Source organism: Mastomys coucha, unplaced genomic scaffold (assembly GCF_008632895.1).
Source record: "Mastomys coucha isolate ucsf_1 unplaced genomic scaffold, UCSF_Mcou_1 pScaffold8, whole genome shotgun sequence".
In the NCBI taxonomy this organism is placed as follows: Eukaryota; Metazoa; Chordata; class Mammalia; order Rodentia; family Muridae; genus Mastomys; species Mastomys coucha.
Window position 1 is genome coordinate 74,445,253 of NW_022196914.1, and position 23,584 is coordinate 74,468,836.

Consider the following 23,584-nt stretch of genomic DNA (forward strand, 5'->3'; position numbering starts at 1 on the left):
TACTGTTCTCAGCCTTTGCTGTGCTCTGTTTGACACTGTTTGGAGTTAAGCATGCTTAACAGTTCTCTCCCCATTGTGCCAAGAGTTCAAGGCCACATTTTGTCCCATTTTAGGTAGCTGATGATTCTATGCTTCGAGCTTTGGCAGTCTTCCCTATGTTTCTCTGCTTTTGATAACAAACTTGATTTCTTAGTGGGAGTCAAAGGGTGCTGCTGCTTTGCCCCAATACTTAGAAACCTAAAGGAGCGTGCAGCTTCTGTCTCTGGGTGGAGCTGCCCATTCTTGGGTTTCTTTCTCCTTCTGTTTGCTAGATGTGGTTTCCTTCTGTTCGCTGGAGGGAAGGAAAACAGCCAAGAACTGTTGACACTGCTTCATTCCTTCATTCTAATCTGAGAAGTTTTACATACAGTATGATTTTGGGGTTCTTTATATCAGTTCATCTGTGCCCTTCTCTGAACTGACCTGCTTATCAGGCCCCAAGGCAATTAAGAAAATATTTCTGGGCAGGAATAAGAGGTGAATTCGGGTTTATCTACGGAGGCATTTTTCAGAAATCAGTGGCTATATTCTTCCTCTAGTACATTACACATGATTAAAGAAACTACATTTTAAAACAAAGTTATGGTTTCTCCATTAGGTAAAAGGAAATCCTGTTTTGTACTGCTTTGTGCACAGCATGGAATACTATCCAGATGTTAAGGATTCTAATGGTTTAGCCTGTTGAGTCATTTGCATACAGTGTGCTATTTAAATTAATACTTTGCTAGTGTGATTAAAGACATTCAGGTTAATAGATGTGGATGCCACTGGAATCTCACCATCCCATTCACCTGTGGGCACTGGAGTTTTAGAAACAGTTGGTCCAATCTAGTCTCTTTGCTTTCTGAAATATTACTGAGAACCTGTTTTAAGATTTTTTTTTACCAGTATATTGAAAAATCTATATAATAAAAGTATACTTTTGATAGTCTTTTAAAATAGTTTTTGATAATTTTCAACATTATACAATGATTGTAGATTTTATAAAACTTTATCTACAATTTTATTTTGATGTTGTATATTTTGTGTTTGATTTAATATATGTTTTCCAGATGGTTTCTGATGTATACATTGAGTTTAAGATTGTCTTGTTTAGGCCCTGGTATGGTGTCTCAAGCCTTTAGTCCCAGTATTCAGGAGGCAGAGGCAGTTGGATCTCTGTGGATTAAAGCCAGTCTAATCTATATAGTGAGACCTAGGTCAGCTAGGGATATGTTTAAGAGGAAAAGGAAGACAAAAGAAATGGTCCTATCTAAATAGTACTCAGTGCCTCTGAGTACTATTTAGCTCTGCTTCTGTTATTTCTGGTACCACTTTCCCTTAAAACAGTAATAGTCAAGGCTGCTGGCTTTTTAAAAAATCCACCCCCCAACTCACCATTTACAGCTGTCATATAAACCTTGACTTCAAAATGATGTTCTTTGGAGAAAGTCTCTTCAGGCTGTTGTGAAATTAAACACTTACACACCCCTCCTGTCATCTAGGACAGTGTGTCTCTGAACAAGAAAAGGAGAGCAAAGACTGAATGCATTCATGAATCTGGGAACTCTGATGTTAGGTTTTCTTCCTTTCTCAATCCTTTCTACCCTATGTTGTGGACCCTACCTCTGACTTCCCTTGTTTATATTTATTAGGAAGGCTGGAATGGTAAGCTTGAGTGACATCGCAGCTGCTAACGGGTTTTATCGTTTTCAGTGGGGTTCTGTCTGCCTTGTTTTTCTTGTGGCTTTTTCTCAGATAGACAAGGACCTGGTCATCATTTGAAAGAAGGAGCCAATGGGAACTGAGAATACTTCATGGCTTGCCTGGTCGTTCTCCCAATGAGCAGAGCCCTGGGTAGCACAGAGTGAACCCTGCAAGAGACAGGGCTTGTCCTCCTTGCTCAGCTCCAGTGGGACTTTAGTTCGGGGAGTTCAGTGGGGCAGGTCACCAGAGAAGGATACAGGGAACAAGCTCAGGACGACCATGTGCATCATTTGGCCCCTTTCAGACCATGTGAAACCTTCTTTGGGACTAGAAAATGCCTGACGTGGCTAATCTAGAGCCTGTCGGCTGCCTCAAGGTTCCCTGGCCCCATCCCTGTTTTTAGTATGCAGTGGGCGCTTTGTACTTTTTACTGGAGGTCAGTGACCTAGGGGAGCTTGAAGTGAAAAAAAAAAAAAGCTATCTACAACAGTTCTAAATCAAGTTTTAAAACAACAAAACATTTTAATATCTGTGGCTGGAAGGGGAATACTTGGAGCCATGCAACTGGCAGGCAGCAGTGGAGTGGCTGAAGAAGAGCTGAGTCTTGAGCCAGTTTTGGACGCAAACTGAACTCCGCGGAAAGGAACCCAGGCCGACTCCCCTGACCAGCTTCCCAGCGAAGTCAGAAGGGACAGTCCTGGCAGCGCTCTCGATTCGTACACTGGGATAGATCTAAACAGCAAAACTCTCGGCCCTGCGGCTATAAAAAGAAATATTTTTTATGATGTATTCATTGTTTCAGAGCAGGCTGTGAGTTGTGTTTAACCTTTTATTCCTATGCGCTTCAAAACCCAGGGTTCTGTCTTCCCAAGTGCCTAAGTGCTCTCAGATGTTTTATTGCGTAACATTTTCTGCAGATTCATTTTTTAATGTATGTCCCCCTCTGAAGGAAACCGGCCCGCAGTTTCACTTCTACAGCAGAGACAATACACCCCTCCCCACTACCACCACCAATCTGTTAAAAGATCCGTTTGTGTGAATCTTGACACAGTGATTTCATGGCTTTAATCTCAATGTGGATGGCTGTGGCTGGAAGCCTGTCATTAACGGTACTGGGTTGTTTATCCCAAACACAAATGATATTTTATATCTAGGCAAAAGGCATCGAAAGCTGGACATGCTTATATCTTACTGAACCTAAGTCACATTTTCAGTTCACTTTCAAATTCTTACATACCATTGGAATTCTTCCTAAGTTTGGACATGTGTAGCCTTGTGATACAAGTGTTTATTGAAGTTAAAGGATGGTCAGAAAAATGACGTATTTGGCATATTAAATATAGAGTTCCATGCCTTTATTTTGTGTTTGTGTGCATGAGCATGTGTGCGGACATACAGTCATACATTCATGTGTGAACATGCTGAAAAGTGTATGAAGTTATCCCAGGAGTCAGTGTGTGGAAGAATGAGGGCATTGTTGCAGAGTTTACAAGTTCATCCTCAATTGCTTAGATATTTTTATGTGCTTGTACTGGCTGGTTTTATGTCAACCTGATGCATGTTAGAGTCATTTAGGAAAAGGGAACCTTAATTGAGAAATGCCCCCATCAAACCCGTGGCACATTGTCTTCATTAAGGATTGATTCGAGAGGCTCTAGCTCACTGTGGGCACTGATACTCCTGGGTTGTAGTCCTGTAGGCTGAGAAGGCCACAAGGAACAAACCAGTAAGGGAGTATAGCCCGTGCATCAGTTCCTGCCCCTGGGTTCCTGCCTTGAGTTCCTGCCCTAACTTCCATGGATGATAGAAGATAAGCTGTAAGCTGAAATACACTCTTTACTCCTCAAGTTGGTTTTGGTCAGGGTGTTTTATCTCAGCACTCCAGACCCTCACTAAGATGGTACTTGTACAGTTTAATCTGATAGTGAGTGATGGGCCTGGTCTGCCTTGCTTGTTGCCATCTGACTGCTGTGAGTCATGCCAGAGGTCCGTGGGTCCTCTGAGCTCACTCTTAAGAGTCCTGAGTAGTGATAGGTGGTGGCCACAGTGGTCCATCCAAGCCATCCTTCTCAAAAGCTGTGTCAGACAGACTTCACAGATGAGCCTTGGAGGTCATTCGAGTTATCTTGTAGTAGTTTACCTCCCAAGGATTTAATCTCATAAAATGATCTAAAAATACATATTAATTTAGCTGTCACTCAAACCCGTTAAACCAAACTTATAAAAACAAACAAACAGACAGACAGACACTGTCTTGAAATCCCTGACATGATGTTGCACTGTCTCAAATTCAAGACTAGCATGATAGAAAAATCAATATCCTGGAAATCTTGTGTGAAAATATGTGTATATGTGTGCAAATGAGTATGTGCATGAGTGTGCACTTGCTTAGCAAAATGGACACAATTGTGTCCATGGGGCAATGATGGCAAATACATTGTCCAGACATGTCCATCTTGCTGTTATTCATTCTGAAAGATTTTTTTCAAACCTAAATATTTCCCATTTCTTCTGTATTTCACATGACATGGTCTTCTAATTGTTTTCTGTTGTGGCTGCCCTCTAGACAAGTTTAAAATGGGGCCCTATGAAGTGCTCAGAATGCAGTGCTATGTCTCATGGTCTCATAGGTGTTGGTATCTTCAGCCTCCAGTGTTGTTTCTCTTTGTGCCAGCTGTCCATGACCTCACACCCCATTGGCTCACATCGGGTATGCCTCAAAATAGTCTGCTGCTTTTTGTCAGGTCTTGCTGTTTCTGTTCCCCAGTCAATTTCAAATACTAGCTATTACTTATATTGCTATTAAATTTCATTGTGTAAATACTGGCTTATGGTTTCAGCTTGTCATGGATTTTTTTTTTTTTTAATGTTTAAAATTTTATCACCCAACGTATTAGCAGTTTCTTTCAGCTTTGGGCCATCTGTAATTATTAATGTGATGCCTTCAAAGTTTTTGTTCAAGTAAAACATATAAATGTGTCAAAGTATCTACTCTGTGCTGGTCTTGTGCTTCTTGCTAGAGATAACAAGATGACTAGAATATAATCATTCCTTTGGGGAGCTCACAGGCCACAGGGAATAATAGACATGCAATTACCTAACTATTATGTGGTGTGATAATTGCTATAATAGAGCTGTGTGTAAAGCGCTGAGACTGAAGGTGGGTTGGAAACCATAGAAAAGGTAACTGGTTCTATGTTGGCGTAGATCCATCAATTTCCAGTCATGGCAGACGTTAGCTACCTAACCACTGCCTTTCCTTTACCTTTTGTTTCATTCTTAGCCAAAGACACAACAGAAGGCTTGTTAGATATTTTCCTGAAATGATCTTTATAGCTTTGCACTTTCCAAGTGGACCCAGAACCCTGGAACACCCCTCCAAAAGGAATGGAGGGTTATTGGGGCTTCTTTGTGGTGCACCTGTGGTAGTTCATCATAATCTGAAGGTTTCAGTCCAGGGCCAGTTTGCTCATCAGCAATCCTCCGGTAATGTCCCCGTTCTCAGTGGTTTGATAACATTGCTTGGAGCGGTTTGGAGATGACACCAGGTTCTGCTATCTCAGTAGGTGATCTGTCTAGATCTGTAGACTTGAGTTGCACTCAATCTTCAAACTAGAAATTCCTCTGAACTCTTTCCAGAGTGAGAATCATCCTTTTTCAGTCCTTTCTGCTCCGCACCTCCTTCCCCCTTTATCTGTTCTTAGTATTTTTGCAAGTGTAAATTCATGGGAATCTTTCCTTTTCCCCTTTCCTCCTGTATTGTCTTTCTCTTTTGGATGATGGCTCGTTTTTTTTTCCTTCCTTTTTCATCTTCCTTTTTTTTTTTAGCTATGATATTGAAAAGCTTTATAAAAGTTAAAGTTGGTGACGGTTTTGGGTGTTGTGGTTTCTGGGATAACACGTGAACCATCACAGTCACAGTCAAATCCAGACAGTAAGATTCATCGTTGTCTTCTATCCATCCTTGCTATGAAAACATCAAATGAGTAAGAAACATGTTGATCAGACCTGAGACTGTTATGATATCATGTGTCTAATACTACCTCGCTCTGATGTTGTGATTCTCACTATTGTTGTGTTTGTTACGAAGACTGGGCAAGTCACACTTGGCCATCAACCATACTTGTATAGATAGTGGCCTCTATTTTCCACTTGTGTCTCCTTTGAGTGGTTGTACTCATCGGTACCACCTGTCCCTCCTCCTTACTTACTGTTGTCCCTGTTAGGGTTACTTGCTGTGATGAGACATCACAACAAAAGCCCTTTGGGGAGGAAAGGGTTTATTTCAGTTTACACTCCCAGGTAACAGTCCCTCACTGAGGTAAGTCAGGGCAGGAGCCTGGAGGCAGGAGCTGATGATGCAAAGGCTGTGCAGGAGTGCTGCTTACTGGCTTACTCAGGATGCTTTCCTGTAGAACCCAGGACCACCAGCCCAGGGATGGTACCACCCACAATGGGCTGGGCCCTCCCACATGAATAGCTAATTAAGAATATTCACGACAGCTGGATCTTACGGAGGCATTTTCTTATATTTTTGGTTGTGAGCCTAGCCTTTAACGGCTGAGCCATCTCTCCAGCCCAGGAAGCATTTTCTAAGTTGAGGTTCCCTCCTTTCAAATAACTCTAGCTGTGTCAAGTTGACATAAAAGTAGCCAGCACAATTGATCCCTTGTCAGTTTGACACACAAAGACGTTATTGTTAAGCCATAACCTTTTCTTTTTTGTTCTTCCTCAAAATCACACATTAATATGAACATTACAATATAAAAATTCTAAATTTTAAAAGTCCCACAGCCTTTAAAAATTAATATGCTTAAGAATTCTGTATCTTTAAAATCCAAAGGCTTTTAAAATTCAAAATCTCTCAATTGTGGGCTCCTGTAAAATTAAAAAAAAAAGTAATAAATTAAGTACTTTATTACTTCAGGCAAGAAGAACCAAGGCATAGTCACAAGCTGAACAAAGCAAAACCGAACTTCCAAAATATAAATCCAATTATCTGGGATTCACTCACGATCTTTTGGGCTCCTCCAAAGGGCTCGGATCACTTCTCCAGCTCCACCCTTTGCAACACACACAGCTTGTCTTCTAAGCTCAGGGTGGCTCTGATCCACCTGCTGCTGTTGTTGGTGGCCATCCTCTGGTACTGAAATCTCGAAAACTGCTGGGGTCCCTTGCTGGAATGTGCGGCGCTTCTGCTGCCTACCAGCAGCAATAACGACCGAACACCTGGACTTCTTCTCTCGACGGTTTACTCAGGAATATTCTTTTGTTACAGCTCTCCTAGGTACCCAGGTGTTACAGCTCTTTAAGGTACCTAGGTATTACAGCTCTCCTTGGTTAAGTGTCAGCTCTCCTTGATGGCACGGTTCTTGATATTACTGCTGCTTCTTCTGCTTCTGCTGCTGCTGCTTCTGCTTCTGCTTCTGCTTCTTCTGCTTCTGCTTCTTCTGCTTCTTCTTCTTCTGCTTCTTCTTCCTAGGTGCTGCAGGTCTGCTTGCTTCCGTGGAGTGGCTCCGACTGTCTGGAGACAGCCCCTTATATACCCGAGCCTGAGCCACCAAGTACTCCAGGATTGGTTCCCTGTCATGGTCACTAAGAGCCTCTCCTGGGCTTTCTTCGGGGACTCCAGCCCCACCAGACAGTGCTAAGCCTCAGCTGCTTTCCAGGCTCTTCAGCCGTCTAAACCAGTACCACCCGGGTGACAATGACTCTTACGTTAGTTACCAAGTTCAGCTGTCAGTATGAGTTGTATAACCTTGACCACTTCTAGAACACAGCTTTTGTGTGCTGACCCGAGGAAACATTTCCCAGAAGACTTCATTTCAATGATGGTGTTCTCTTAGTCATAGCTAATTCTTTAGCCACAGTTGACCAGCATCCATTGTCCCAGCAAAGCAAAGATTTACTTTAACGGTTCTGGGCTCATGTTAATCACAGCCAATTCTTCAGCTCCAGCTGACCAGATACTACAGATTCTTCACACAAATGACCCTGTAGACTTTTTTTGCTTCCCTCTGAAACTTCACAAGCCAGTCTTCCATCATCATCATCTGTGCTGCTTTCAAAATTCTTATTGTCCAAGCTCCTACAGAACAGTTTACTGAACTCTCAATACTCCGTGGCTTTTCTAGCCCAAAGTTCCAAAGTTCTTTCACATTCCTCCCCTAAACAACATGGTCAGTTCTGCCACAGCAATACCCCCATTCCTGGTACCAACTTTTGTCCTAGTTAGGGTTACTGTTGCTATGATGATACACAATGACTAAAGCCACTTGGGGAGGTATTCCACCTTGTACTTCTAGACTAGCTATTTCTCTCATTTCTTCCATAAAATACTTGACAAGTGTAACTTAAGGAAGCACTTATTATTTGCTCATGGCTCAAGGGTACAGTCTTATCATTGCAGTGAAGTCATGGTGTCATGAGCTTCAGGCAGCTGATCAGATAGCATCCACAGTCATAAAGCAGGGCAAGGGGAGGGGGACTAGAATTGTCATATCCATTTATTGTCTCCTTTCATGTATTCTGGGATCCTAGCTTGTAGATGGTACTGCCTACAGCTAGGGAAGATCTTTCCACTTTTAGTTAACTCTATTCAGAAATTTCCTCACAGTCAAGTCACGCTCAGAAATTTGTCTTCTGGTTGATTCTCGACCCTGCCAATTGACAGTCAACATTAACCATCGCATTGACTTAATCTATATATCAATTTTCCTAATTCATTTGAATTGCAGAGAATTTTTTAAGAATATTTGTTATTGGCAGTTTCATACATGTATACACAATGTATCTTGAATATATCCTCCCACAATCCACCTTTCCAACTCTGCCCCCAACACTTCTCCCTCCCTCCTTCATGACCTCTTAGCTTGTTGTTTTATAATAGTCTATTGACTCCTGGTAGTGTTGTCTTAACAAATGTGGTGCCATCACTTGAGGAGAATGTTGGGTTCTTAATTGGCTTGATAATGTCTAATAAGTAATGATAAAATAGCTTAACTCTGGGTTTCTGCTTTTGGCAGTTATGTCTCAGATATCCAGTATAATTGTAAATATTACCCTTTATACTTGGGTATATAGTATACTGTTGACAATAATCTAGGAGATTTTCCTCACCAAACTTACATTTTTAGTGATTTTTTAAAAAGCATTTCTTTAGATAATATTAAAAACAAAACTTTAGGATCAAAATTTTTATTTAAAGATGTATCTTTATTTCATGTGTTTAAGTATTTGCCTGCATGTATGTGCAACCTGTGCATACCATACCTTTTGCCTGTGTATATTGGGGGAAGAGGTCAGATACATTAGAATTGGAGCTATAGATAATCAAGTACAAGCTACTGTTTGGATGTTAGATACAGTCCTCTGCAAGAAGAACGGTTGCTCTTAACCACTGAGTCATCTCTCTAGCTCCTGCAGATCAAAATATTTTAAAGCTCTAATACGTAGTAAAAAACTACTTTATAGATCAATTTATATTCATGTTAGGAGTATATTTTGTTCCTGTTGTTACATAGATTTATATTTCTACTAGGATTATATTCTTTTATCTTCTGATTTCATATTTCTAATTGCTTTAAGACATCATTTACATTTTTTAGATAATTCAGGAAGATGTTACCATATAATTTTATGTCTTATTTGTTAAAATTTAAATTAAAAATTTTAATTTCACAGTCTGTTGGTAATTATTCATATTTCATCATTTTGCTCTTTATACATTTGGCTACTTTATACCAGTGATTTTATGTGAAATTTCACTTGAAAATTTTTCTTCAGATTTTTATTGGTAATGTGTTAAGGTTTTTGGTAAATTTGGAGGAAGTTGGAAATTTATTATGTCATGTGATAGTTTATACTAGATATGGGTTTTAAAAAAAGATTTACTTTATTATTTTTTAGTTATGTGTTTATGTGCCAGTGTATGTTCAGTGTATGTGGATTTGTGCATGTGTGTGCCAGTGTCCTCAGAAGTAGAAGTCAGAGGCATTGAGTCCTCCTGGAGTTATAGTTACAGGTTGTTATCTTCTGACTTGGGTACTGGGAACTAAACGGGGGTCCTGTGGAAGTGCAGTACACACTCTTAGCCACTAAGCATCTCTGGCACCATGGTGTTTAGGCTGTATATACATGTGTGTATACCACTTACATAAACTTCAGGATGTATTTCCAGATTAGCATGTTTTGTTACTACAGAGATTTTTCCATTGTATTTTAGAGAAATTAGAAAATATTTAAATTTGTTTCTAATTATCAGTAGAGCCAGTTTAGTTCTAAGTCTTCCAGTTATTTCTTTTGATTTTCTATGTGTTTGGACATCATTGCAAGTGATGACCATTTGCTTTCCAGGGGAAGCGTCTCTTACATCAGTGACTTGTTCTATTATAGTACTAGGGCTTTAAGAACAATGCTGTGTCTGATCGCAATGTAGCCATGTTAATGTTGGGCATCTCTTTACCCCTAGAATAGTACTTGGAACCCAAAGGATCACATCAAAAATCTTGGTAGAAGAAATTCACTTGAATCTCACCAGTCAAGATTTTTACTAGAATTGATGAAGCTAAAGATGTTGTATATAAATAACAAGATTACAAAATAGAAATTCATATATAACATTAAAAAACATCAGTCATAGATTACTCTGGTCGAATAGTGGGGTGAAGATTGTGCCCAGATACTATGGGGAAAAAAAAATCACTGTATGGTTCTAGTGGTATTTAATACCGGCCTTGTGAATAGATTATCGTTAAGAATGGAGAAAAAGAAGATCTTAGCAAAAAAGAAACTCACAGACAATAGCAGTAAGGAAGAATCATTGACACTGGGTGAAAAATGTAAAGGTTTGCAAATGGTATGTGTGGGTCAGGTCCTCGAGAACTTTGTATGGCAGGCCCCATTCTTTGACTAATGCTTCTCCAGCATTTCCATAGTATCAGATACATTGAAATGATCATATTTTCTTGGTATATAAATATGAACAGAAACTGCTAAGTACTGGAGGTGAGGAATAGACGTAGGGACACATGACTCGGGCCACACTAGTTGTCTGAGGGCTACAAGACTCACGGCACATCTGAGTTTGGAAGCCCATGAGTGTTCTGTTTTATCATTGTTTCTCTCAAATCCCAACTGAAAGCTGTTTTGAGGTATTTTGCCCAGAAAACCAACCACTTTGTTCTCTTCCCGTGCACATGCAGACTCCCCTTTAAAGGTATCATAAATGTTTGATTTTCTCAGTTGAAATCCCAAGAGTCCCATATATTAACCTTGCCTTCAAAACCACAGGGTTGGGTTTAAAGCAGAGATGTAGGTCTGCACCTCAGGTTCTTTCTTTCTTGCTCAGTCACCAAAGACAGATTTTTAGATGTCTCAGGTCTGAGCCACCACGCTTGCTTTTGATTTTATGATAAACAATTGTAGTTCACTGTGGGAACCCTGGATTTTGACATGGGATTCTCTCAGTAAGTATATCTATCATTTCAGATCCTTCTTTCAGGGAGAGAATACTGCTCAAATAGTAATCAAGTTATTACACTTCACATCTGAAGGAGCTGTTGTAGACTAAACAAAATTATCTTAATGAGCGATTTTCTAAAAAAGCATTTCCCTTGATTAAAGAACCTAGTGTAAGTACCAAAGCACCATAATTTAAAGCCGCTCCATCTCAAGCAGACGTTAGGTTAGCGAGACAGGTGCTCCACAGCTCCCCATGTACCCTGGCATTCAACCACTTACATTAATTGCACACACACACACACAAAAAAATCCTGATTTAATATCTTTATAGATTTTAATAGAAGGAATAGGTTAAAAAGTTAACAATTTGATCTTAATTTTCTCTCGATATAATGATGAGAATTTGGTTATGTTTTTTAAAGGATCTTATCTTTAGAGGTATATGCAAAGGAAACGAAATTAACATCCGTAGACAACTTCAGAATAGTTCAGAGAAGGAATCAGAAGTTCCTTTGGATCAGATTGAGGGCTGCCAGGACTGGGTAGCAGTTTTCACCACACTTTTAGGCGTGATTACATCTGCCTGTTCATTTCTCCCTATAACAAAAATGAAAGTCTCAGGAGTGTAATTCATCATTTTGTTTGAGCAACATCGAGACAATGGTTTCTCAGCGCTGTGTTAAGTCTCAACCGCTGTGCTCTCATTTCTGTAATTTTCTTAGCTTTTTAGTTTCTTCCTTTGTAGATTCCTGTCTCTGTTCTATTTTGCTACTGTCCATGTCCCTCTCTCTAGTGGATTCATTCTTCCCTCCATTTCCCACAAATGATTTACTGCTTCTAATATGCTCTGAGTAGAGAGCCAAGAAATTAAGTGTGATCACATTTTTTTTCCTCTAGGCAAAATTTCTGTGTGGGCCCTGGGGGCCTTTCAGTGTACTGGGCAAGTGAGCTCTAGGATGTTAGTTTGAGGACATTTCTGTTTGCCGCCCCACAGCTTCTAGTTTTCAGTTGTGTTCTGGATAGTTGGTGTATCCTGTGGCTGTTTAGGTTTGAGTTATAAGAATAGGATTTACTTTGTTTGCCTGCTCTTAGTGTAGTGATGATGGCAATAATATTTATTTTAAAGGCTCACAGAAGTGTAACTTCCCCATGTGAGTAATACTTTGAAAGGCAGAAAAATCATTGTGCTTTTAGGGAGCAGGCTGATGTTACTCAGAAGTTTCACAAAGCCTAAATGTGCTAGATAGAGGCATACAGATATTACAGAGTTGGTGACCTGCTAACCTATGAGCCAATGGATCAGGCAGGGGCCAAGTCTAATTGGTTTGCCACAGGATTTGTGACTCCCACTGTTTTGTGTGATGTATAGGAGGCGCTCAGTAAACATCTTGTAGTTGATGTAGTAGACATAGGTCATATCATTTTATTTGAGCACACATGAATGCAGTGAAGACTGTTTGCTCACGGTCATAGCTGCCCAACATACCCAGAATTAATCCTATGATATGTCTAGTTCTGTCAATTGAAAGGACACACATTTTCCTCTAGGATAACAATACACAGACGAAGCAGGTTTGTGAAAAATACAAGGGAATTTTTGTAGGGAAATAATATTTGGATTCAGATTTGAAGTGATCACTGGAATTGTCTCAGTAAGTCATAATTGAAGCAAAGGAAAATTGCAGGAGTTTTGGCATATCCATAGTTGACTGAATGGTTTATAGACTCTTTGGAATTAGAGTAACAGATAAAATGACTTAAGATTCACAATTTGACTTTTGGCTATCAGCCCTCAGCCTGGAGATTTAGGAGCCTCTGAGGGAGGCAATATAGCAAGGGTAAGGGCCATCTGGGGACAAGTTGAGTTTAAAATACCTGGAGCACATCTACAAGGGGACATATGGCAGATGATAGAACATTCATTCATTCATTCATTCATTCATTCATTCATTCACTCACTGATTCACTTACTTACTTACTTACTTACTTACTTACTTACTTACTTACTTACTTATTGGTTTCTTGAGGCTAGGTCTCATTATTTGCTCTGACTTTCCTGGAACTCATTCTGTAGACCAGGCTAGTTTTTAACTCTCAGAGATCCACCTGCCTCTGCCTCTGCCTCCTGAGTGTTGAGATTGAAGGCTTGGGCCTCCACCATGCCTGGATATGATAGTAGAACATGTGCATGGTGGTTTGGAGATATTAGATGTAGCTGAAACAGGGACTATAAACACTGACAACATGAGTGTGTAGAGAAAAGAACATGACAAACAGAGACAGGGGCATATCAGCAGAGGTTATTCTCATTGGAGATCTGTGTGTGTGTGGTACAGAACCCATTTTTTTTTTTTTAAAACCTCTGGAATACAGCACAGCATATGTGGCACTCAGGAAGTCCTCCTACACTTTAGTTTTCAGGTATCACTTTTGAAAGAAGCATTGGAGAGTGCGGTAAATAGCATTGGCCAGAGCAAGAATGGGCTGCTGAGAACACTCTCCGTAACTTATTAAGACTTTGCCCCTGTAGTTTATTAATCCACATGGAGAAAGCAACTCCCTAGCTGTGTGTTTGAGTGCATTATCTATTGCTGTTCAAAAGTTTATCCTGAAGTTGGAGACTAAACATGAGTTTCCTCAATAAGTTAAACATAGAAGTACCATAACTATTGCCAGCTATTTCACTCTTGGGCAGTAATTTTTAAGTTTAAGACCCTGAAAAGAGGACCCCAGGCAGGCATGGAGCTTCACACCACTGATGGCAGAACTTGGAAGACTGAGACAGAAGATCACTCTGACTTTGAGGTTAGCCTGGGCTCCTGATTGAGACTCTTGTCTTTAGAGAAGTAAGGGGGTAAAATATCCCAAAAATGTTGTTCTAACAAACTGTGACAGATTGAATATGCTTGGCCCAGGGAGTGGCACTATTAGAAGTCTGGTCTTGTTGGAAGAAGTCTGTCACTGTGGGCATGGGCTGTAAGACCCTCATCCTTGCTGCCTGGAAGCCAAACTTCTCATGTTGGTCTTAGGATCAAGATGTAGAACTCTCAGCTCTTTCTACATCATGCCTCCCTGAATGCTGCCATGCTCCTGCTTGATGTTAATGGACTGAATCTCTGAACCTGTAAGCCAGCCCCAATTAAATAGTGTCCGTATAAGAGTTGCTTTGGTCATGGTGTCTGTTCACAGCGGTAAAACCCATACAAACTAGGGCAAACTTTCATGATGGTGTAAATATCAAGTTTATTTAAAATAACCAGGATATGGAAACAGCTTCCATGTTTATCTACAAGTGAGTGGATAAAGTAGAATGTGCTGTTCATACAGTGGGATGCCATTCATACAGCTGGATGCTGGTCATCCACACAGGGATCCTTCTCTAAGTTCTCTTGTGAAATCTCAGTTCCTTGGAAGGTTTTAGATGAAAGCTTGTAAACCAAAAAGGCAGTGGAGCATGGGAGAGGAGATGGAAATGGAAGTTACAGGGTTTTGTAACCCAATATAGAAATGATGTTACCCTGCTCTCTCATATTTTGATTGTTACATGAAAGGGCCTAGATCTACTTGTGATCAGTGGGAAGAGATGACACAAAGGTGTCAACATCAGAAGCCCAGGCTCCAGACAACATCTTACAGACATTAAGCCTTGTCCTTCACCACATCAGGTTCCTGTGCCTCATGGGTAATTTGTGTCAAGATGGCTGATCTCCTTCCTGGGAGACTTTTGCTCTTGTAAACTTAAAAATCTATGTTTGTGTGCCAGTGGCAGCACTATGGCAGGTATAAAAGTAGTCACTGTTGACTTTATGGAAACCTTAAGAATATGTGATACTGTCTTAGTGCTACCTAATTGTGTCTAGAATGTTTTCTTAGTCATCCATTACTAGCAATGATACATCCTTAGCAGAGTTGTGATCAAGACTGTGTACTGAAGTCTGGTTCTTGACCTTAATCATTCAAAGTACGGAAGAGATGAAATCTTAGCACCACTCCCAACCAAAGAATAGGTGCAAGGTGAAGGATGTGGGTTGTTTGGGTTTTTTCCCCCTATTACTTCACTTTATGATCAGCTATTAGTGTGGAGCAGGAAATTTTCAAACTAATAGTAAGCCCATGATTAGAATTGAAAGCAAAATATTTTAAAATGAATATAAGCTATGTCAAGCAGATCAAAAGACATTTTCAATCGCTCCTTACCATTGTTTTTACTCATCTAGAGTAAGGCTACGAACGGCTCTCCCTACCAGCCAGCTATGAAAAGAGGTCAGTCCCAGCCTAATATCACAGCTATAAGATAATTCAACATTGTGGAACTCCACTGGATACCTAATAAATGTTTCTTCTCATGCTGTCTTCTTTTTCTGGCAATTGTGTTGCTTAACTGGCCCAAAATAAACACAAATACAACTTAGGCAGTAGGCATAGCATCATTTGAATCTTACTGCCTCTCTCTCTTCTTCCGAGCCCAGTTCTTCTTGGGAAACTGTATTTGTGAGGTCTTGACCTCAGGCTGTTTCAAACTCATTTGTCTTCTCTTTGCTAGTTCTCTGATTCCTAATCGTTTTAGACTGTGACACTGTTTTTATTATCCTCTGTTTCCAAGTGCTCTGTGTCACAGACACAGTTATATTTAAGCTAATTAAAATTAATTTCATTTTGAGGGTCCTACTTGCCTTTTGAGATAATAGCATAGATCCCACAGCATCAAAGATGAAAGTTGACAATTACTGACTTAATAATAGGATTTGGTATGACGAAATCTCTTGCGTGGTGCATGTGCTTTCGTGGCTAGTCTTATTTTAATGTATAGTAATTGCGTAAAAGAGGAAGTGTGATCACTTTTAGATATGATTTTAATGCTTCATGCACATAGCTTCAGTTCTAGGGAGTGCTTGTCTAGAGGTGTCTGGAGTGGAAGATCCTGCCACTATCACCATTCACTGTGGCAGTTTGCAAGCATAAAGGGAGAGCTTCCTTTTGAAAGGACAAGGTGGACTTCTCTGCTTTAGAAAGAAGCAGAACTTAATTAAATGCAGAAGGAAGAGAGAGAACATACAAGAGTTATGTTTGAGATATACAAAAGCAAGAGACTGTTTATACTCAACTCCGTGAAGAATAAACCAGCATAATATTCATTCTTTTATTAATATAGTCAACAAATACTGTCTGCTCTGTACCAGCTCCAACCAGGCACCTAGAGGTGCAGATTTGACCTTGACAAACAAGAAGTCTGTTGGGTGTCCACCAAAGTTGACAAGAGACAGTTGCCTAGAGAAGACAATTATGCTTAAGAGCCATGAGGTGGGTTATAGTTGCAAGAATGCCTGAGGAGCTGAGGCCATTTCATGCCTAGGATTGGGTTTGCTTTTCTGCTATTCATAATCCAGTCCTATTTATTTAAAGGAGAGCTGTATGTGAGCTGCTGATGAAATGGTATGGAATTTTGGCTATCTGGGGACTTCCCACAAGAGGGAAAGAAGAGAGTAACATTCATGGTAGGCTGTGTGTCGGCCTTGAAGATCACAGTGTCCCATGAATACTACTTTGATTAACTGTACTTCTTTCTGTGCTTTTTGTTTGCTTTAAAAATCTAGCCCAGTACTGAGCATTTCCAGGTGAAGAATAACTTTTTTTTTTTTAATGGTGGAACAAAATCTGGACAACAAAGAGGAATCAAAGTGACTGGAGGCTAAGGGAGATACAGGCCGTGGGAGAAAGTTACAGAAGACAAAGGCTTCGTCCCAAATCAATGCTTGGTTTACTTGCATGGCATGGGCTCCCTTGGGAATTGAGAGAACTGTAATTCCCAGTGCTCTCTAGTCTTATATTTCTAGGTCTTAGAACTCTAGGTAGCTTGGGAGTTTGTAAAGTTATAGGCTTAAATAGTGACTACATAATAGCTTAAAAATAACAAAATGACAGTTAATGTTTGTGAACACAACAGATTCTAAATATTGTGATAAACCTTTTTGTTTGTTTGTTTGTCCTAACAGTCCTGTGAGTGTACCTTAATGTATAACCATATACATCTCTTACTAGTTTTTTTGTAAGATAGGTAGGTAAATTAAGGTATGTCACAAGAAGAGAAATCACAAGCTATGACATAAGCAGGAACATTTGGACAAAGTGAAATAACTTATTTTCAGCAGATATGTAACAGATACCCTCACCCAGTACCTTCAACCAGGAACTTCCTGATTGGATCTTCTGGTTGGGCTGTGGTGGTCAGTGGCAGTTTTGAGCAGAATTATTCGCATTTTAGCTTTTCTAATCTGGCCAACAGATTTTTGGTTTTTGTTTTGTTTTGTTTGTTTGTTTGTTTGTTTTTCTTTTTCTGAATACTACAGAAGAGCTTTGCTTTTTGTATCTTCCTCGTGGCTTCAAAATTTGCTGCTAATAAATACTTAGAATGCCAGTTGTGATTGCCTTGGGGCTTATGGGTGTTGAGGGGGGTCGGTCCCTTGTGTTTACAGGAGTGCAAAGGCCATCTGTTGCAGAGCCATCCCCACAGCCTTCTCTGTCTGCAGTCTCCCTGAGGTGCTGCTTAGGTATCAGGATCATGTAAGAACTACACCAAAAGACTCCCAAAGGCACAGGGCAATGCTTATTTGTGAAGTGCTCAATACATGCTGCATTGTGGCTGCATGTGTTCACATATTAGAAGAGTGAACAGTCATTGTGTATCTGTTTAAGGAAATCTATGTAATATTAGCAGTTGAAAGTTGAGAGATGCCTAGCTGAACTGGAATGTGCCAGAAACTTAAAAAATGTAATTCAAATAACTATACTAGCTAGGCAGTGGTGGCACACGCCTTTAATCCCAGCACTTGGGAGGCAGAGGCAGGATGATTTCTGAGTTTGAGGCCAGCCTGGTCTACAGAAACCCTGTCTTGAAAAAAAATCAAAATAATAAAAAAAGAAGTTCTGCAGCTCAAATAACAATACTAACAAACATCACCTTCCACCAAACAATGAGTTGCTTCTATAGCATGGAATGATTGTGGGTGAGACACATTGTACACTCTGCCATTTGGGAAATATAAACATTTTATAAAAGTTGAAATCATTGAAAGGTATTTATTATTCTAATCATATGTAAACGTTTGTGTTTCACATGTTTCAATAGGGAGATGGCCAGATACATAAATATATTAACCTTCCCAGTGGCTTTCAGATGACTTGGAAGGTGATGTATGCATTTAGATAGCCATGCTACAGAGAGAAAAGCATTACAGAGAGAACCAAGCATAAAAGGCTCCATCTCTGAAGCAATTACTACCTGCTAGAAGATCAAGGGAAACATGGTGCAGTGGATAACATTCGATGTAGCCCTTGAAGGACACTTAGTGGTTTAAATGCGTCAGGGCTCAGAGTACAGCTGATAGTATCAGAAGTCCAGGCAGAGGAGATAACAGACCCAAAAGCAGGAAGGTGAGAAACTTGGACGGGGTCCAGGGGAAGAAGAACTCGGTTGCATTTGTGGGGTGTATGAGGGCAATATACAATGGGAACCTTTCAGTGGGGGTATGTAAGATCTTTGGGCTGTGTGCTAATGTAATTCCAGCTAAGTTTTTGGAGAAGTCTTTAGTGGCTTGTGTTAGATCTGTGCCACAGCCAGTTGAAAGCTGCTCTGGTGAAGGAGATGGAAGGCAATGAAAGTGAGCAGCCCAGTGAGGAACTGAAGGGGAAGAGAGAGCAGGAGGCAGCTACCAGAGAGCTCAAATCTGCTTGTGAGGTGATGTGATGTGATCACCTCACCTTGTGAGGTGATCTGCTGAATGTGATGTTGTAAAGGGTGCCTGGTGTGTCATTTATTAGTGATGTCTGAAGCTCTGTTTTATATGACACAGGCTAAGGACCACCTCCCTTGGAATCGTCCACTGCTGTGCTAGCTGAAGATTCCGTTCTTCCGCTATAGACGTTGCAGAAATCTCTCTCTAGACCTTGCAATGTTAGATTCTAACTTGAACATATGAAGACTATGAAGATTAGTGTGATCATTCAGTGTTTGAGCCTTCATTCCCATCATCCTGTCTTTAAACATGAGACAGAGTGAGGATAAAGATAATTCAAAGTAAGATTTGTGTTCCTTTTCAAATAAAACCCTAAATGCCTGAATCTTGACAGACAGTGAGTGTATATAGTTGTAAAGCCTGTCTGGGGTCTCAGGCACCTTCATGCTTTTAAAACTAAGTGAGTCCTCCAAATGCCTTCCTTTTTATATCGTCTCTATGGATCAGTATTTGCCCTGTTACAAGTTAAATCTGATAAAATTGAAATGTACTTTTAAAATCCTTTAAAAGGAATAATTATAAACTTGTATGTTAATATAAACAGCATTTCAATGAAAATTAATATTTAAGAACAAATATATAGATGATGACATATCCATTTTAGTCATAGAAGAAGAGGCTTGGTTCTCATATCTGCTTCAGTTGTTAATCCATTGTTATGTATACTTTGGATTGGAGCATGTGGATAAAATCCAGACTCACGTAGACATGCAGTTCTAAAAGAAAGGCGTCTTTTTAATAGTCTTCTTTGATAACTGTTGGTTGTTTTCTCTGGCACTCCTCTGAAATCCATCAAGTAGTATACTCCTGAACGCCAGTTGCAGAATGGATTCAAATCAGCAAACTTCTGGTCCTTCATATCCGCCCTAACAGTCTTATATCAGGGCTTTATTTATTTGTTTTTTTAAATCTACACAAGGCTTTTTAGCCTCACCTACCAGCCATTTCAAAGATCTCGATTCATCAAGCTCTTTGGCTTTTCCAAATATTGACATGTTGCATTATAAATATGTATCTGTTAAGATTACCATCAGTCTTCCTCAGCGAGAAGCTATTGAATGTACAGTAGCAGATACAACTTTTCCAGAACTCTGGCTTTTGCTTGAAAATAAAATTTATCCTTGACAATGAATACTGTTGCTTATTTTCCACAAAGTAGCATAAATCATAGTCTGAATCCATTAAAATTCCAGGTAAAAAGAGAAAGGAAAAAAAGCAGGTGGTTTGACTTAAAACTCTTAACAGTTGCACAAGTGATCCTCGAAACAGTTGTCTTGGCCAGTATGTCACAAGAATTCTTGCTGCATGCTACTGCTTAAGTCATACGGAATGTTAATAAAAAAGATGCCTGTGGGTTAATTTAACAAGACTGATAATTTTTACTTCCTGATTCAGATATCCTTATATTAAAATGACGGTACCCCTTTTTTCTGAAAGTGTATGGCAGTCAGGGATGCATGCTTGCAGGCCTGCTGCCCCAGCCTACATTCATGTCACCTGCCAGCAATGTTAGTTACATCAGCTCCACAGAGAGTGTGAAAATGTCAACTTTGAAAACAACCTGCTGTCCCTAGTCTGGCTGTTACTTAGTTCGGGCTTCTGGGCCTCCTGAAGCACATTCAAAGGCTAGATTTTGAGAGCTGCTGCTTAATGGTAGCAGGCATATTGGCCATCTCTTGTCCTGAGGATGTGGATGTTATGAAAACCAAGTCTTGCTTTTCACTTTCTTGTAATTTATAGTTTGGTCTTCTCTGCTTCTGAGCCAACCATTGGTCAGATGGCCTGAATTGATACCTGTGCTATTCCTTGCATGACTGAAGGAGGCCCTGTTGGTGTCTGCCCATAACCCCACTTATCAAACTGCCAGCACCTTAGGTTCTCTGCCTGGGGATTTTTCTATTACTGCTGGCTCTTTCATTGCCAAGCTCCCCCAGGCAGCCTGATAGTGCTGGGAAGGAAACATCTACCCTCCTCAGTGGTGTTCATCCAGCAGACTGGTGGATGTATAGGTAAGACCTGCTCCTTCACCACTGTGCTTGTTCGGTGCTGGCTCTGAGATCACTAGCAGGATAAACCATGTCACCCCAGTGCTTCCTGGCTGGTGGCCTTCCCTTTGGGCTCCATCTTACCCTGATACACTTGGCTCACTCTGGCTCTAGGGTCTCTTGTGTTTATCCCTCAGACTTTTTTTTTTTTTTTTTTTTTTTTTTTTTTTTTTTTTTTTTTTTTTGTGCTGGAGATTCCAAGAAAGAAAACAGAAGCTGTCTGCTTGCGTGATTCTAACCTTTGGTTTGGTTTAGTTAACTGTTCCCACCTAACATTTTCTCCATATGGATATGTGTAATAATTTGCAATTTGTAAATTATAAAATACGAAGTTTAGGTCTTTGTAATAATTCATCTTTTTCAGGCTATGTAGTTAGCTATCTGTTTAGGGCCTGGTAAGGTTTGTTGAATCTCCAAGGCTTGGGAATGCTGGAGGTTTGACAGGTTGAGCCTGGCAGAAGCTTGGTTTTGGGTAGGTGGAACTGTCTGAAAGAATTACTCACAAGCACTGAACAGAAGACAGGGGCCTTTAACCTAGACAGACCATCCCAGATCATGCTCCTGAGGGATGCACAGTTCTTCAGTTATTGTCACTCTGCCTGGCCAACAGAGCCCACGTATGTCCTACCTTCATATGTATTTTTAGCTTGTGACTGTATTTCATGTAACATGCCCATCATAACGAGGATGCAACACCTCCTCACCCTTCTCTGTTTTCTTCCAGCTTACATTCTTTGAGGATGCCATTCACCTGGTGCAGATTCTCTGTTCCTGTTAGTCTGTGGGATCATTTCTTAAACACGCATGCTCATTCACATTGCACATTCCATTCATTCCAACAGCCCTGGAGCTACTCTGACTTTCTGGGGAGACAGTCCCCATGTAACAATGGGAAAAACAACATCTTCTTTGCAGTTTGGAAAGAAAATTGATCATAAGTCTATTATCTGTTTGTCCTGGGTAGGGTTACTGTTGCTGTGTTGAAACACCAGGATCAAAGCAACTTTCAGGTGGAAGGGTTTTCTTGGCTTTCATTGTATATCACAGTTCATCATCAAAGGAAGTCAGGACAGGAACTCAAACAGGGCAGTATCCTGAAGGCAGAAGCTGATGCAGAAGCCATGGGGGGATGCTACTTACTGGCTTGCTCCTCTGTGACTTGCTCATCCTGCTTTCTTGTAGACCCTAGTACCAGCAGTTTAGAGATGGCACCATCTATGAGGAGTTAGGCCATCCTCCAACGATCACTAATTAGGAAAATGCTCTGCAAGGCTTGCCTACAGCTTGATCTCATAGACACAGTTTCTCATTCGAAGTTCCTTCCTCTCAGATGATGATAGCTGTGTCAAGTTGACATGAAACTAGCCAGCACACTGTTCACTGAACTTGGAACACAGTTCTTATGTTCTGACCCAGTCCTGCCCCTATTCAGTGAGAACAGTAAAGGTGGGATGGGCAAAGGGAGGCTCAGTGTGATGGAATAGGTTATGTGCTCTGTAGGTGTGCTAGAGAAGATGAAAATCAATGGCACTCACCTGTTGCTCTTCTGTGGCTGGTGAACGCTTGCTGTGTTTCTGGGACTGTCTTTTTCAGCTTGGTAGTCCTCCATTGTCAGGGTGGTGAGGGGAGGTTTCTCCTTCAATACCACATGTTTGCTTTTTAAGAAGAAACTTGCCAGGTCATTTTTCCTGTAGCTCTTTCATTATCTGCAGCTCTGTGGTTTCCTTTTTTTCCTCCTTTTTCTTTTGATTCTTTGTTTGGTGTACTTAACTGTAAGTATTAGCATATTTATACTTTCTGTCATTTACTTTAGATCGTCACTTAAGTCCCATTTGCAACTCAAATTGGTGACTAATTAGAAAATATTAACATCCAAAGTTTGCCATGGATATGGTCTTGACCGTGAGAGCATGTTTTGTCTCTCTTTTTCCTCTATTCTTGTTAAGGTATCTTGAATGTAGCTTCCCCGGTAGCTGTTAGAATGAACTTTTAGATCCCTCCGGATTCCTTACAACTTAAAAATATTGACTCCCCCATCTCTCTTTCTCTTTCTCTTCCTCTTCCTCTTCCTCTTTCTCTGTCTGTCTGGCAGTCATGATCCGTCTCTCTGTCTCTCTGTCTGTGTGTGTGTGTGTGTGTGTGTTTCTGTTAGCTAGTTTAAGTCAATTAGACTTATGCTTGAGTCATTTTGAAGAGAATTCCTCCTGATCCCCAGATTGACCTGTGGTACGGTTTTTTAATTGATTGAGATAAGAGGGCCCAATTAACTGTAAACAGTGTCACCCCAGGGCAAGTGGCCCTGGATGTTCTAAGACAGCTAGCTGAGCAGGGGATCTACAGTGACACTACCCGTACAGTAGTCCCTAGCCATGTGTGGCATTATAAGCAAATCAGTTTCCTCTGCATCCATTCCTGCCTCTAGGTTCCTACCCACCTTCCCGAATGACTCCCTCAGTGAAGGACTGCAGTATGGAAGTGTAAGCTGAAATAAACTCTTTCCTCTCAGTCCTGGGTGGAATGTGACCATCAAATAGAAGGCCATGGCCTTCCCAATTCATC

General features: G+C 40.5%; 1 protein-coding gene and 1 long non-coding RNA gene across 4 annotated transcripts in view; one reads left to right on the plus strand and one right to left on the minus strand.

Annotated features, from left to right (window-relative positions):
• Positions 1 to 23,584, plus strand: part of Arl15 (ADP ribosylation factor like GTPase 15) — a 368,073-nt gene that overhangs the window by 153,239 nt on the left and 191,250 nt on the right. The window lies entirely within an intron of this gene.
• On the minus strand, positions 5,496 to 22,666 carry LOC116083805. The gene is made up of 2 exons (XR_004115920.1): positions 22,561 to 22,666; positions 5,496 to 5,692 (listed from the first exon to the last, which is right to left on the minus strand). It is a non-coding gene; the product is annotated as an uncharacterized LOC116083805 (long non-coding RNA).